We start from the raw sequence: 15,200 nt of genomic DNA on the forward strand, positions 1-15,200 counted from the left end.
AGCACAGGAGCCATACAATATGTGCCATAAATAGGTTTAGATACAGGTTGTTCAAATCTCATCTCAGCACTTGGACTTGCAGATTTATAGTGCAGAGCATCTGCATCTCATGATTAGTCATGATTAGTAATGATTAGTAATGATTCATGTTGCATGAAAGCTTGGTTCGTCTGATCTGTCATCAAGGGTCGGGGTCAATTTACTTTTCATTTTTGGATGCTGTTTTTCCTCTAGTCTGAAAGAAGACATTTTATGGAAGCAAAATAGTCCAAAATCTCAAAATGGACCAGTTTTTGAAAAACAATGGTTTTGCCTGGGGTGTCTCCCCCTCAAATATTCTGCAAATAGGGCAGGAATAAGGACAATTATGGAATTGCACAGAAGGGTTTTCACTTCTTCACTGGTGCATTCACACCATCACATGAGAAGCTGATCTTTGATATCGGCAGACAGCTGACAATGACAATGTCAAAAGATTAAGCCGCTGTACGTCACCAGTTATTTATGTCTCTTTGCCTTTGAGATGCTCTTCAAACTCTCACTGACGGCTACAATAGGTCTCCTCGCACCAAGTGCGTACTGTAAGGACACCGGAGTTCAGTGAGAGCTGTTAAAACTGGGTTATTTATTTTGGGAATTGAGTTTTTAAAGGGACACTGTATTGCCGGATTTCAGTTATATTGTTAACACAGACTGGACTCGACTGGAATGTCTGGATTTAGGAAACAAATTGCACTTAGTTTGTGTTCAAATTCACTGAAAAGTCGTACCCTCAGACGCACTATATTTTCAAACAAAAGATGAATAGTACAAATAATAAAATATGAATACGAATTTTGAGCCATGCCACTCTGTCTGTAATGAATAATTCTTTTTTTTTAAAAACACAAAGACAGTTTTTGTAATGCTTTATTGATTCAGTACTTGTTTTGTGTCATTTGAGTGACAAGCGTTTAGTTTAGTGGACATTTTGGTAATTCTGTGACCAGTGTGGAAACTTTTTGAAGGAATACTTACCCATGACGCACTAAAGCTCTTTATTTTTCAAGAAAAACACAATATATTGTTATAATATAATTATGTTTTTGTGTTTCTTCCAATTTGGCACCAACGTCTACTTGGACTCAAGGATGAACTGATTAGATCTTGGTGATCAAAGGTCAAGGTCACTGTGACCTCACGTCCATCCAATTATCTTGAATGCGATATCTCAGGAACACCATGAGGGAAATCCTTCAAATTTGGCACCAACGTCCACTCCGATTCAAGGATGAAATGATTAGATTTTGGTGGTCGAAGGTCATTGTGACCTTACATTTAGCCCATTCTCCTGAAAATAATTTCTCGAGAATGCCATGAGGGACATCCTTCAAATTTGGTACCAATGTCCACTTAGGCTCATGGATGAACCGATTAGAATTTGATGGTGAATGATCATTGTGACCTTACGTTCAGCCCATTCTCGTGAAAGCGATATCTTGGGAACGCCTTCGAATTTGGCACAAACATCCAGAGGATGAACTGAAAGGTCAAGGTCACTGTGACCTCACATAACACATTTTAGCCATAACTCAATAACTCATATGCTAATTATGACAGTGTTGGCATTTTGGACAGACTTGGATGTAAACTGCAAATTGACTTGGCGGTAATTCTAGTTTAAGATCCGAAGCATACTTGGTTGCAGCTTTCCTCACCTTGAAAAGCATTGTCTAAGCATTTAGTGCAAGGGCTGACATGAAGTAACACGATGTTTTATCTTAAACTATTCAACAGTTGTAAATCCAGCTCAAACTGAGCTGGTGCATTAGTGATTGCGTCTTTTAAAACCGCACTTTCCAAAACAGCCCCCTTTAGAAAGCAGACTAAGAAAAAAAACTTAATTTACATCAACATAAAATGCTATGGTTGCATTTGACTTCCATTCCAAGGCTGAGTGCCAGTTCACTGTGTACCATTTAAGGCTCTGGGACCGGCTCACTCCCCACATGATTTCTCAGAGCTGTACAGAGCTAAAAAAAAAAAGTGTTTATTCCGCTGGGCAGGGGTAAACATCCCTTGGGCCCATCAGTCACTGCTAGCTGTTTGAGTGCACTCCAAGATGGCCTCCGCACACACCACCGGCCCCGCAGTGAGAGCTGGGAGAACCTGCCCCATGTGATGTTCCAAATGCTCCCATCTGCCAAGAGTGGTCGGTGTGAATCCAACACTAAACTCTCCCTTATTTGCCAAATTTGCTATTCCACTGGGAGCTGCGCTCGGAGGGGAATACCTGCTGTCACAACACGGGAAGTGAAGCCAGGCCGTGACCATCCTGAATTCAAAGCCCTGTATTGACCAAATTCATAGATGCTTAGGCAACAAGAAAGCCAACGTGTTGGCTGAAAGTCAATCCGTCACTCAGTCATCAATGCAAATGCCAGTTCATGAATCCGCTCATTCAGTCTTTCAAAATTCCAGCTATTCACCCTTCAATATTTTATTCATCCCATCTGCCAGAAATACATTTATGCATTTATTCTTCCACATGCATTCAAATAGTAAATGGTGGGGGAAGTGACTGAGTCAATGGTGGAGATTTGCCTATTATAATTCTGTCAAATGTAGATCTTCTTTCCATGATTGTTCCAGAGGTGTAAGAAGTGTTAAATCTATGAATATATCTGCGGTATGTGATGGAAAAGCAAAGGCAAAGTTTATTTGTCTAGCACCTTTCAACAATAAAGGCATTCAGAGTGCTTTACATAAGACATAAAAGGTGTTATAAAGACAAGCCTCAATCCACAGACACATCATAAGAAGCTTTGGCAAGCGACAGCCAGGGTCGCCGCCAGGGATTTTGGGGCCCCATGAAAAGATATCACATTGGGTCCCACCACCATAGGCCACGCCAACACTGCACAATTGCTACCACCACACCTCCAGGACCAAATCGCCCCGTTCAAAGCTTTAAATAATACTTAGTGTGTGATATTTACTGACAGTAAGCTGTGAAATTACAACACTGTGAAGACATGCAACATTCTGCAAACTGTGAAATTCACACTTTGATGCAAGACTCATACCTTCAATAAGGAATGTGCTAAAGGTCATCTTTTACCATCTAAATGTAATATTAATGGTATAATTCTTCAATGGAAAATTCTCTTAATATTAATGAATAACTTAATCTATATTTAAATTGTATTTATTTTAACTTCAATTGTAATCTATAGAATGATAAAACAAACAAAATAATAAAATCAACAGCAATCAGGCTCTCTGGATGTTTACTTTTTGCAAGAAAATAAAAAGAAACCTTACATTATAATTAAAATATTCCTATTTATGATGATGGAAAATTGACTAATGTTCTAGATACCACTAATGAAAGGAAACGAGACATTTCTCATCAATTATTTGACCCGGGTCTTTATTATAGGACCAGTTTTCGCAGCTTGTCTGTTTTGCCTTATTCAAACATGTCAAATCTCATTTACGTACAAGTCGCTTCACCGAGTGTGATTAACACTGGGGAGAAACATGGCCTTTGCGAGGGAAGCCAGCAGGGTGCTCGCATGTTTCACACTGTTTCATCACCGTGTCCATTTGTATCAACTCTCTTGTTTCGAAAGATGACACCTTCTATTGTTCCTCTGTGGAAAGTGATACAATAGATTGCATTATCTTGTCATACTTTATTTATTTAGCGAATGCAAAGTCCTTGAGCCATGCAGTTGCCTCCTGGTCTGCTGTATGGAGGATGTCTAACCCTCCTTTTAGACTGTGGAGCGGGCAAGCTTCAATGATGTGTTCCATTGTTTGCACCTCTCCACAGGCACACAATGGGCTTGGGCTGCTGCCCCATTTGTGAAGGCTGGCCAAGCAGGGGCCATGTCCGGACCTGAATCTATTAAGAGTTGACCACTGTATCCTTGGCAGGTTGGTGCCAGGGACCTGTTGGGTGGGGGCTGACACCAGATGTTTGTTTGGGACATCCTTGGACTCCCATTCCTTTTCCCATGCTGATTGGGTGGTGAAGTCGGCTGGTGGGGTATTCTTCCATATCGGTCGTCTAGATGGAAGACGGGCAGTGGGTGGGTTGAAGATGTCTGCATGGATTGGTAGATGGGGAGAGTCTTCGACCTTTTGAAGCATCCTTTGAGTAGATGCTACTCGCCGGGTATGTGAGGGGGTTATATTGGATAGGACAGGGAGCCAGGGGAGTGGTGTTGAACGAATAGTCCCGCTTATGATTCGCATGGTTGTGTTGAGCTGGGTGTCCACATGGTGTGTATGGGGTGACCTGGACCAAACAGGGGCACAGTATTCTGCTGCAGAGTAAGCAAGGGCCAGTGCCGAGGTGCGCAATGTGGGGGCTGCTGCCCCCCATTTTGAGCCAGCGAGCTTACAGAGCAGGTTGTTTCTAGTCTTCACCTTAGCTGCCGTTCCTTTCAGGTGTTCCTTGAAGGATAGGGTCCTGTCAAGTGTCACTCCCAGGTAAGTTGGGTTGAGGGCGTGCTTCAGCTTAAGTCCGCTGAGTTGGATATTTAGCTCTGAAGCAGCTTTTGCGTTGTTGAGGTGGAATACTCACCTCAACAACAAATCATCTGGAAACTTGGTGCATTCTTGTATATAAAAACAATCTGAATTAAAAAAAAAATACTTTCAAAACACACACAATCTTGCATTCGCTCTCACAAACGTGCCATATTATGAATGATCATAATCGTTGTTGCCTTCGTTACTTGGATGGACCGGCTTCTTCTTCCTCCGTGGAATGTGAAAGTACATGAGGTCCGACTAGAAAACAACAACAACAACTAAACCATCTCCTTCCACACCAGCAAATTTGTCTTTACAAAAATGATTTTTTTTTTTTATATGAGCAGGTCTCATACTGTAGGAGTGTTTATGTTATTACAAGACATTGCATGCTATTTGTATTTTAAAAGACTTTGATTTTGACCAGACTCTCCTCTCAACACTGACAAATATTATACACTATATTTGCTGACATTGCTGACACATTGCTTCACTCACTCATTCTGCACATGTATTTTGTATATATCCCAGTACATCTCTTCTTACTATCAGTACCCCATTTGTCTATTGTTCCTTGTGCACATTCCTTTATCTTTATATATCTCTATTGGACTTATGGACTTTGATGGACTGATTTTTGCTGAACAGAGCTTGAATGCATCATAATGTAACTCAATGCAACCGCCTCCAAAAAACTGTGGTCAAAGTTAAAAGATACCAGTGTTGACTGTAGATTTGTTCAGTACATGTGCAAACTTTTACAACAAATGCTCAAGCTCCGTAAATCACTTCCTGTTGAATACTGGAAAATCCACAAAAGCGAAAGAAACACTTAGGTATGATAAAAGTTGAAACCGGTAGTAGACAGCTCACAACAGACAGTTTAGGTAATCATTTTCGTATTTGCCTCACTCAGATGCTCCCGTGTGTTCATCAAGCGAATTGTGATTCCGACTGTACGTTCATGAATGGATGATCAGTGTAATAATCAAATGGAATCAGTGAAATAATCTGCCGAGATATTGCCTGATTATAAAATTGCCGCTTGTCAAGCTTCAACCTTCAAGTTTGACGGTCTGGTCCAATTTACAGCAGCTAAAAAAGACAAAAAGACTCAAAACAACAAAAACATAAAAAATACAGTGGATACAGAACAGACTGTTAACCTTGATTGCTTGTTTTGTATGACAGCTAGGTGAAAAACACCCCCAAATACTACAGCATGTTGATTGGTATGATAATCAAAGTGGTAGCAATAGAACGGCGAAAGTAATATTTCCCTGGCTCATGTTGCACTTGGCTGCATTTCAAGGTAGGATTTCAGAATTTATGACAAAAGCACTCGGAACAACACCAGCGTGCTGAGATTCCTTCAGCTATTCAAGTGCAGATTTAATGGCGCGTACACATACACACTTGAATACAGAACGAAGGGCAAAGGAGCCAAACTCTATTTGCAGAGGTGTGGAAGACTTGAGAGACAAGCTCATTATGCAGTTCGGGGCATACTGTATCATCGATTAACATTCATCATGCTCAATCTACCTCAAACTCCTCTTCGCCCCAACCTGCGCTGCAAATGCAAAGCAGCCCCCCATCCACTGCCATATTTGTAGACAGAGGTTAATGGGAGTGGAGCGTCGTGTCACTGTATTGCCATGTATTGAGAAGACCTGCTGCTGGAAAGTTCAAGACAAGTGATGTTTACCCGACGATACCTTAACAACATGTCAAAGTGATTCGCCGCTGCTCGGGCCAGGCGGGAGGGAGCTGTGGCGCTCCCCGGTGTGTGGGCATAAAAATAAGCATGCTGCAGGAGTCAAGTGCTGCAATGGGGAATGGCAATTAATACATACATCAGACCAGCATACCGCGCTGGTATACTGCCGGCTACCATGTTTTTACATGCTGTTTTGTTGATTAGTTATCTAGACGAGAAGCAGAGCGAGAGGAATGACTTAAAGGGAAGGGTTCTGGTGACAAGTCTTGAGTGAGGCTGTAATTTAAGCAAGGGGAAGAAGGCAGCAAAGGACAGTGCTTTGTGATAAATAGAGTATATGCATCTGTACTACATAAATTATGAGACAAAACACAAATGGGATTTTAATCGGAGTCGGTGTCTTCATAATACTGCAATGAACATTTGCTAGATTGATATCTATCTATAAAGCAAGTCTGTCTGTCTGTGGGTATGTCCTTCGCATATCTCCAGAACCGCTCATCCGATCTACTTCACACTTGGTGAGTGTATTGCTGGTGACCCAAGATACGTTACATACATGCTGGATATACTAACGTTACCATCGGGCTCTTTGACACTTCCCTGGAGTCAACACTGCCAACTGGAAGCAGGATCGAACCAGAGTATTTTACCGGTGTGACCATGAATAAGCCGCAACTTGGGTGTGTATTTCCCCCGTGAGTAAGACTGTGTTTTCCCTGGTGTAAGACTTGATACTAACTTATAACACTTAGAATGTTTACGCCAGCAAAATACCTCCGCTAATTAAGTCCATGCTCTACTTTATAACCTTCGTGTTTATGTCAAAGCAAGCGACTAATACGTCTATTTGGAAATTAACTCCGTTAAGTGTATTTCACCAATGTTTCTGACCACGATTAGCCACAACCTGTGGTGTGTTTTTCCATGAAAAGAAGGACCTTTTTCGGGAAGTTCAAACATGAAAATATAAAATGTTGCAGTGGAGTCTGTAAGCTATGAATGGGCTTCACCTTGAGCCGTTTGGTTGTTAGCCTGTATTTGTACTATAGAGACTTCATGATTCATCTACACAGTAGCAGCACAGATGTAATCACAGTGTAAACGTGACTTGTTTGGTGATGGCAGCTCCCTCTTGGTTGTGCTCACTGTCACAGTGGAAAATTATTGCTGAGGTATAAAAAAATTTCCGGAGTTCTATCAGTCACAGTCTCAGCTTTATTCAGATGATATGACAAATTTCCTGGTGAGCCGTAGCCGGAGAGATTGTCTCTTCAAGTGAGTCATTTAAGTGAAAAAGCACACAGGACCACAATGTGCATATTCACAGCCACATCCACCATCAGTCACTAAAGGGGAGTTTTTGCAATGACGGAAAAACATTGCCAAACACACATTTCTCCCAAGTCTTCTATTTCGTGTTTGTGACCAAAATGAGTCAATTCAGGTCAGCAAACGAATAAACCCTGCAGTAATTATGTTGAATCTTGTCTGCAAATGCAGTTTTGAGGTCAAGTGTAGTAATTTAGATACTTAATTTGTGTATAGTTAGCAACACTTTCATTCAATATTCAGGGCAATAAAACAAAGTTTTAATTCAGTTTGACAAGCTAATGGAAAAGTTGAAATGACTCTGGTAGTTACATATTTCCTGTGAGTTTACCTGACCTTTGGGTTTTGCTGTTGCCCAATTATTTTGAAATGTTCCTCCAAAAATAGAGGCAGTAATAAAACCAAGCATGTCTGCAAGAGCATTCACCGTTAGAAAGATAATACGCGTTAAAAAAAAAAAGATAAATACTGTGATCTACACAAATTTTTTTTGATTATACAGTTCTACTTGAACAGACTTCAAAATAAGGGGAAGTTAAGTTTGCAGCACAGAAGTTTGCAAAAGGTCATATAAGGCTGAAATACTGTACTGTGGGAAATGTTAAACAGAATATGGAACTGCTGAGGTAGAGAAATATTATTTACTTTGATGCCATCTAATGCTCCACCGTGTAACAGCTTAAACATACAGTTTAGTCGGAGGTAAGACGAGGACACAGAATTAGAAGGTAGCTGCATTTTGTCCTCATTTCACTTGATCAGCTAAATCCACATAATCTGTATGACTGTTTACGGAATGAGGGTAGCTGTATATAGAATAGCTGCAGAACAAATGAAGTTATTTCTCTCTGCAAATCGCCATTATTCAGTGAGCAGTCCCGTAAAGATGTTCTCCAAAATTACTGAGGAGGCGTTTTTATTTTCTGTATACCGGTCTTCCACTATTTCCACCTAGCAGTTTATAACACATGCACACAATGAATTCAATTTGCATGTTTGTACATTCATTAGCTGGTAAAATGCCTAGAAATTCAATTTAATTAGTGATCATATGGCACTTATAATGCACTGCCATGTAGACAGATACAATATGTGTGTGTGTATATACTGTATATGCATGCATTCATTTCCCAAAATGCAGGAAGGGCACTTCCATCCCCATCTCATGGGAAAGCCTATCCATAGTAAAGACATTGAATGTCATTAGAACGCATTTTTGCGTGTTATTTTTACGCCACAGAATAAAACTACGCAAAGAGCTGCAGTTAGGTTTAGGCAACAAAACCACTCCCTTAGGTTTAGGCTACAAAACCAGTTAGCAAGGTTCAGGAAAAACATCATGGTTGGGCTTAAAATAAGTAGTTAAACTAAGTTAAATACGTACGGAAACAACATAAAAGAAGTAAAGAAAACACGTCACTAACGTTACTTCAAAATTGGGACACAAACACCGGTCTCTTGATTTAAAGTCCTGTGTTTGTTGGACCCATCCACCGCCTCTCCCACCCTCACGTTCTTATTCTACGTCACTAGCTCTGAGTGTAGCATATTCCTGCGGCTGTGTTTACATTGCAGTCGCTACAGACAACATGGGGTACAAATGACACGCCAAAAACATGAAAGGCGTTCTTTTTGCACGGGAAATGACTTTTGATTACCGCGCTATTCATATTCCATTTAGTGCGACCGAGCTGGCACTTCAGGTACTTTGGGGAATTATATTTAATATAAAGAGAGTGATGAAGACGAGGACATTACAGTACAGAAAAGTCTATTGAAATGTGGTTGTGGGATAGAGTGGGTTCACATTATACACAGTCATGCACACATTCTGGGTATATGAGAAGAACAAAAAAAAAAAAAAGTGGTTCCAACTAAAAGGTAAGCTAAGGTAAGCTAGGTTAAATGGCCCCTATAGACCGCCTGACTGATTTAAAACTCAAAGGCCACCTGCCTGGCACCCTAGGGCCTGTAATTGCCATCACTACACTGACAGCTAGAAAATCACACAAGAGAGGGATTATCTTGTGGCAAAGGTTCTTGTGTGCAGCAGAAGCACACGGTTGATTGCGTTAAGGTACCCATGGAGCCCACCCCTGTGGAGGAATTAAATAAAAAAGCCGGGGTAGCTGTACATTGTGTTTTTTAAAGGTGGTTTCAGTTAGAGACTGCTGTTAATCAGCGGTGACAGAAGTAGGAGATCGATACGGATTGGATGGAAGTGGGTTACAGTATGGATTCAGAGTTCAACCGTGTATACAGTAGTTGTTTTTAAAAATACTTCACAAGGCTTTTGAGGACAACAATCACTGAATAATAAATCAGACTCATTAATAATGACAAAATGACATTGAGTATGAAATCACATTAATATTAGATTACATATTACATTACATGTGGTGCTTTTTAATGTAGATTAAGGATCCTCTTTCATAGCTACAATATATCAGACTGGCAATACATCAACCAGAGTAGGCTCTAATCACCATCGCCATGCGGAAGAGTTGCCGTGTAGTCGGTTGCACTAACAATAAATCCCCAAAATCTCCAATTTGTTCCCCTGCCATGTCATAAAAAATATATAATAGAACAAATGTTTAACGAGATTAATTTATACGAATTACAATCCAAACACACGTCAAATATTTTTGACATCTATAGGATATTCGGTTTTCTTTTTTTTTTTTTTAAGTTATTTTTTTGGGGGCATTTTTCCATTTTTATTGAGGACAGTGGATAGAGTCTTGAAAGGGGGGAGAGAGAGAGTGGATGCGGAAAGGGCCACAGGCCGGATTCGAACCCGGGCCGCCGCGGTCAGGACCAAGCCTTGATACATGGACGCCCGCTCTACCAACTCCGCAAAAGCTGGGGAACAATAGTGTGGATGGGCGGGGGAAGAAGGTGGAAAAAGGGGGAGAAAGGGGGGAGAGGAAAAGAGGAGGAAAAGAGAGGAAAAGAAAGAAAAAGAGAGAAAGAGAGAAGAAAACACAATTCTGTAGCTCTTATTTTCACCCACATGGTGTTTTGAAGTCTTTATACACCATAGTATTTTTGTTAAAGAATAAAAACATTATTTTTTGTGCTTTTCGGGGGGAAGAATACATGTCCACTTGAGAGGCAGTTCGAATCTTGTCTCCAGCAGGGTCGAAGTTTATAATATGCAGTAAAAAATAGTTTGTGTTGCTCGTGTAAACTTGAATTGACTCAAGATATAATTTTAATGCAAGACTTGTGCACTGCAACTAATACATTAATATTGAAAATCGTTCAGGTTTCCTTATACAGTCATATAACTGGTAGATTACTACAGATAACAAATATACAAAACATTATCATCATCCATGATGATGTTTTGCATTATTATTATTGCATACATCCTCCTTATGACTGATTAATGAAATGTTAGGCAAGATAGGTCAAAATGTTAGTAGAATAAATCATAATGTACTGGAGAATAGTTGAGCAATATTGGGATGGACTTGCTGTGTGTAATTAATTAAAAAAATAACCATAGGAATACACATGAATTGAGACAGTAATGATATTAAAGCTTTAACTTTATTGTCTTTGGGCCTGGAACACGTGAAACAACAAGAACAAATAATTTGAAGAAGATAATACTATTCTTAATGTTTGTCATTGGGTCTGACTCCCTGCAACATCAGACAGAATGATTTACAGCACACAGATTCACCAGAAACTCCTTCAGCTCAGACTCCAGCGGGGCCTCCGGCAGTGACCAGCCCACTGTAGATTGCTGGGCCCTCTGTCAACGTCCAGCAGGTTTTGCTACAGGGCCACAATTGTGCTTCCCTTATAAAGAAACATGAAAAGAACAACAGAGACTGAATATTTATTCACACAACAGGCTTATGTGAGTAATTAATGAAATGAAAACAACAACATTGTCTTATTCTTTTTGGACTAAGCATAGTATTCCAAATTACAGATATTACTAACCTGCTGGTTGCTGAGAGTCATGGAGGTCTGTGTCCTCAGTTCTACCAGGTGCTCTGCAAGGCTGTCAACCCGATCCATACCTGGCATACCATGCCCGTCCCCTAAACATACAATTTGTCATCAGTAAGCAAATAAACAGGATAAACTGCTGTGAAATTACACTACATGTAACATATAGTGTCTTAATGTCCGTATGCTGTCTGTTGTATGTTAAATAGATTCGACCCAACTGTTACTATTGCTTTATTGTGAGGTTTATGTAAACATTACTTACCAACTGTATTTCTGCCACCTGAGACACCAGGTGAGGATTCAGACTGGACTGCAGGCTGAGCTTCTGGGGCAGAGGATACAGGATGACCGACAGCCTGGAGAAGTCAAAACAGACATTGAAATAAAACTTATATGTAGAAACAATTTCACACATATGATAATTATGTTTCTTTTACCTTGAAAAACCTTGCAAACTACAGTCATGTTTATATAACTTAAGTATGAACGTTTAATATAACGTTTATGATCATATAATCATGAATCATGAACATTAATATAACACAGCAGTTATCTGACAGTTACCTGTCTGAGCTAAAAACAGTGACTGTGATAGTAAACTTTGTTTCACAACGTTAAGAAGCTAATACAGCAGCAGTCATACTGTATATGTATATATAGCTTTAGTATTAACATAACGTTTATGATCATATAATCATTAATATAACACCACAGTTATTTCACCTGTCTGAGCTAAAAGAAGGGACTGTGTTAGTTTAACAACGCTGAGGAGCTCATACAGTAGGAGTAACGTTACCTCTATGTAACTGTAACTGTAACGTAGCCTCAGCATAATGATCAGAGCTCTGAACAGATGATAAAGTGATTGGTAACTTATTCACCAAGTCTAGCTAACATAATTAAAGCCAGGCTAGCTCAGACAGAGTAACATTACAAACCTATTCATTGATTTCACAGCGAATCTTAATCAGCCAACATTAAAAAACGCCAGAAAGCTAAAACACGTTTAATCCGTATTGTCTAAGAGAACCCAATATCAATGTTACGTAATGTTAATAATGACATTTACCTGTCTGTAGCTGAATAGGCGGTGAATAGTTTAAAAGTCCCTCCTCCGCATCGCGTCCGCTGGGACGGCTGTGATTGGCTATTCAAAAATGGATGACGTGGCGGAGATCAGCCACACGATTCGTTGCCTGAAAATGGAATCCAGAGCTCCGATTGGCTGTATCCGCGGTGAAAATGGATGACGTCGGTATTGAAAATGGAAAGCCGCCACATGATTTGTCTAGAGAAAATGGAAATCCTGGAAGCTGATTCGTCGGCAGACCCACTCTATCCCTCTCCCGCTGCCGCAAACCCAGGCGCCCGGATATTCGGTTTTCTATCCCCCAAAAAGGGGCGGGCGTTTTGCAAAGTGCCCGTATGTGCCAGTATGTCAGTAACTCCTGACCAATCAGAGCAGTTCATTCTCTTCCTGGGCCTAATTTAACCCCAAAGGATGCAGTTTATGAAAGTTACCACATCAACTACTTTTCTTTAAGAGCTCCAGTCACTGTATCAAAAACAGCACCCCCGAAAACCCCCAATTTTTGTCAAAAGTAAGATGCTATTGAGCATCACCATCAATGCTACCTCAAATTTTCAAATTGCCAATCCAGTTTCCATATCCATCACATCCAAATCTCTGACTCACCCAGCTATTTTGAAAGTGGTGCTACACATGAACAACTAAAAACACCTGATTTTGTCATCTATTCAATTTGGCTCACAACAATTTGTGCACTTACAGTCGTCTCCCTGCTCTTACTCCTGAACCTCTTTAAGGTCGCAGCCAAACCGCACTCGCATAAATCTGAAGTTCAATTCCCCGCCCCACTCCAAAGCAAGCCCAGCATTACATAATTTGCAACCTAGATAAAGATAAGACTGATAAACAAGAAGAGTGTACCAGACTAACAGCACCAACTACAGCACACAGTGCAGGAGGAATGTAATTTAAAGTGAACTGTGTTCCATGGCTGTCCACCTGAAGAGGCTGAGGTGGTAAACCTGTGTCACTCTGCTCCTGTCACATTCCACCTCATAATCCCCATTTTCTTTGCAATGTTTCCACAAAGGATCCTTAGAACTGGACTAGCGATTTGAGGCTGAAATATGGTAGCAATGCAAGCTGGGAAAATGATCTCAGTTGAGGCCGCACTGGCTGTTCTTGAGCCTGGAGCGACTTCCCCCATTACAGAATTTTGCTTCAAGGCGGTAGTGCTGCATTTTAGTGCTTGGATGAAATCCAAAACACCAAAAGGCCTTTCTGCTGAAGAGATGATCTAAAGGTAAAGGTCCTGTGGAGGTCTGGTGTACTTTCCTCACTGGGAATAAATACAGAACCATTTACCAGAATTTATGCAAAAAAATATATAAATTCTGGATGGCAATGGGTTTTATTAAACTCTTCACCGGGCCAGTTGTGAGGAAATGATGACCGTGAAGCTTCTGACTTTGAAAATAATTTGAGGACATTTTTAAAATCTCAGACACAGCAGAAGGCCAAATTCATATTACAAAGTGAAATGAATGGAAACTTGATTGAAACCAAAATTGTGTGGAATCATTTCAGTCCTGTTTTCTAGGGTGGTGGATTTAAAAAAAAGTCACATCTTTATGCTGTAGTTTTGATTTTGTGGAAATGGAACCTCTGGAACGTGACCTACGCCAGCTTTAATCAAATGTTGACCAACCTCAGAGTAAATAAACCCAAAGACAAATTACATTTGTGACTGGCATTAATTAAGCTCCTTGCTTGGTGTCTGTGTCTAAACTTTGGACCCAGGATCAGTCGGTATTGGCTTTTCCCGCATAAATATAATGCTTGCACTGATCTTTCGAAAGGTATAAATAATGCATGAAAGCAACAAATGCCAGTTGCATTTTCATAATCATCTGAAAAATGACATTTATGCAATAATACAAAAATCCATTAGCTACAAATTGCAATGCATTAACAAGCTAGAAATGGTATTTTCCAGCAATTCAAACTGACCTTTCAATTGTGTTATTGTACACATTCCCTTTATACATTTTTGTATAAAAAAATGAAATGATGAATAAGAATTGTCAAGTGGCTTTAAGAAAAGGTAAAGAAATGCTGGTAGCAAATGAGCAATACAGTGCCGGTGCATGAAGAGAAGAAACATGTCAACATTCTCAGGAATGATCTTAGACCGCTTGGCTCAGATGTGAAAACAACCTCTCCGATGGGGTTGATGATGCGTGCACACATATTCATTTGGCTGACAGATCGGAAAAGGATGGGGAAAGTGGACCTATTCTTCAACCACCACCTGGCAGAGTCTTCGGTCATAGATATGGAAGGCAAATTCCTGTAGACCTGCAGCTCTTGCATCACATTCTTATGACTCAAGCCTCTGCTGATCGTGTTTCTTCGTCTTTTCAAAAGCTTCTTCAAGGGTGACATTTGATTTCTCTTGGAGAATGTCTGAAATGGAATAAAAAAAATGTCCTACCCCATTAAGAAAATTCCAGAGGCGTTGTATCCCGGCTCAAAAACATAAATATGTGGTACCATTTCATGCTGCTGTTGAGTGACATCAGTCATCTCTTGCATGGCCTCACTGTTTGCCTCCATTTATTA

At 40.3% G+C, this 15,200-nt stretch overlaps 2 long non-coding RNA genes across 2 annotated transcripts in view; one reads left to right on the forward strand and one right to left on the reverse strand.

Moving 5' to 3' along the window:
* LOC141763043 (uncharacterized) overlaps nt 1-15,200 on the forward strand; it is a 346,783-nt gene that overhangs the window by 269,815 nt on the left and 61,768 nt on the right. The window lies entirely within an intron of this gene.
* Nucleotides 10,726-12,124, reverse strand: LOC141762818 (uncharacterized). The gene is made up of 3 exons (XR_012592904.1): nt 11,811-12,124; nt 11,537-11,637; nt 10,726-11,389 (listed from the first exon to the last, which is right to left on the reverse strand). It is a non-coding gene; the product is annotated as an uncharacterized LOC141762818 (long non-coding RNA).

This window comes from Sebastes fasciatus, chromosome 24 (genome assembly GCF_043250625.1).
Source record: "Sebastes fasciatus isolate fSebFas1 chromosome 24, fSebFas1.pri, whole genome shotgun sequence".
In the NCBI taxonomy this organism is placed as follows: domain Eukaryota; kingdom Metazoa; phylum Chordata; class Actinopteri; order Perciformes; family Sebastidae; genus Sebastes; species Sebastes fasciatus.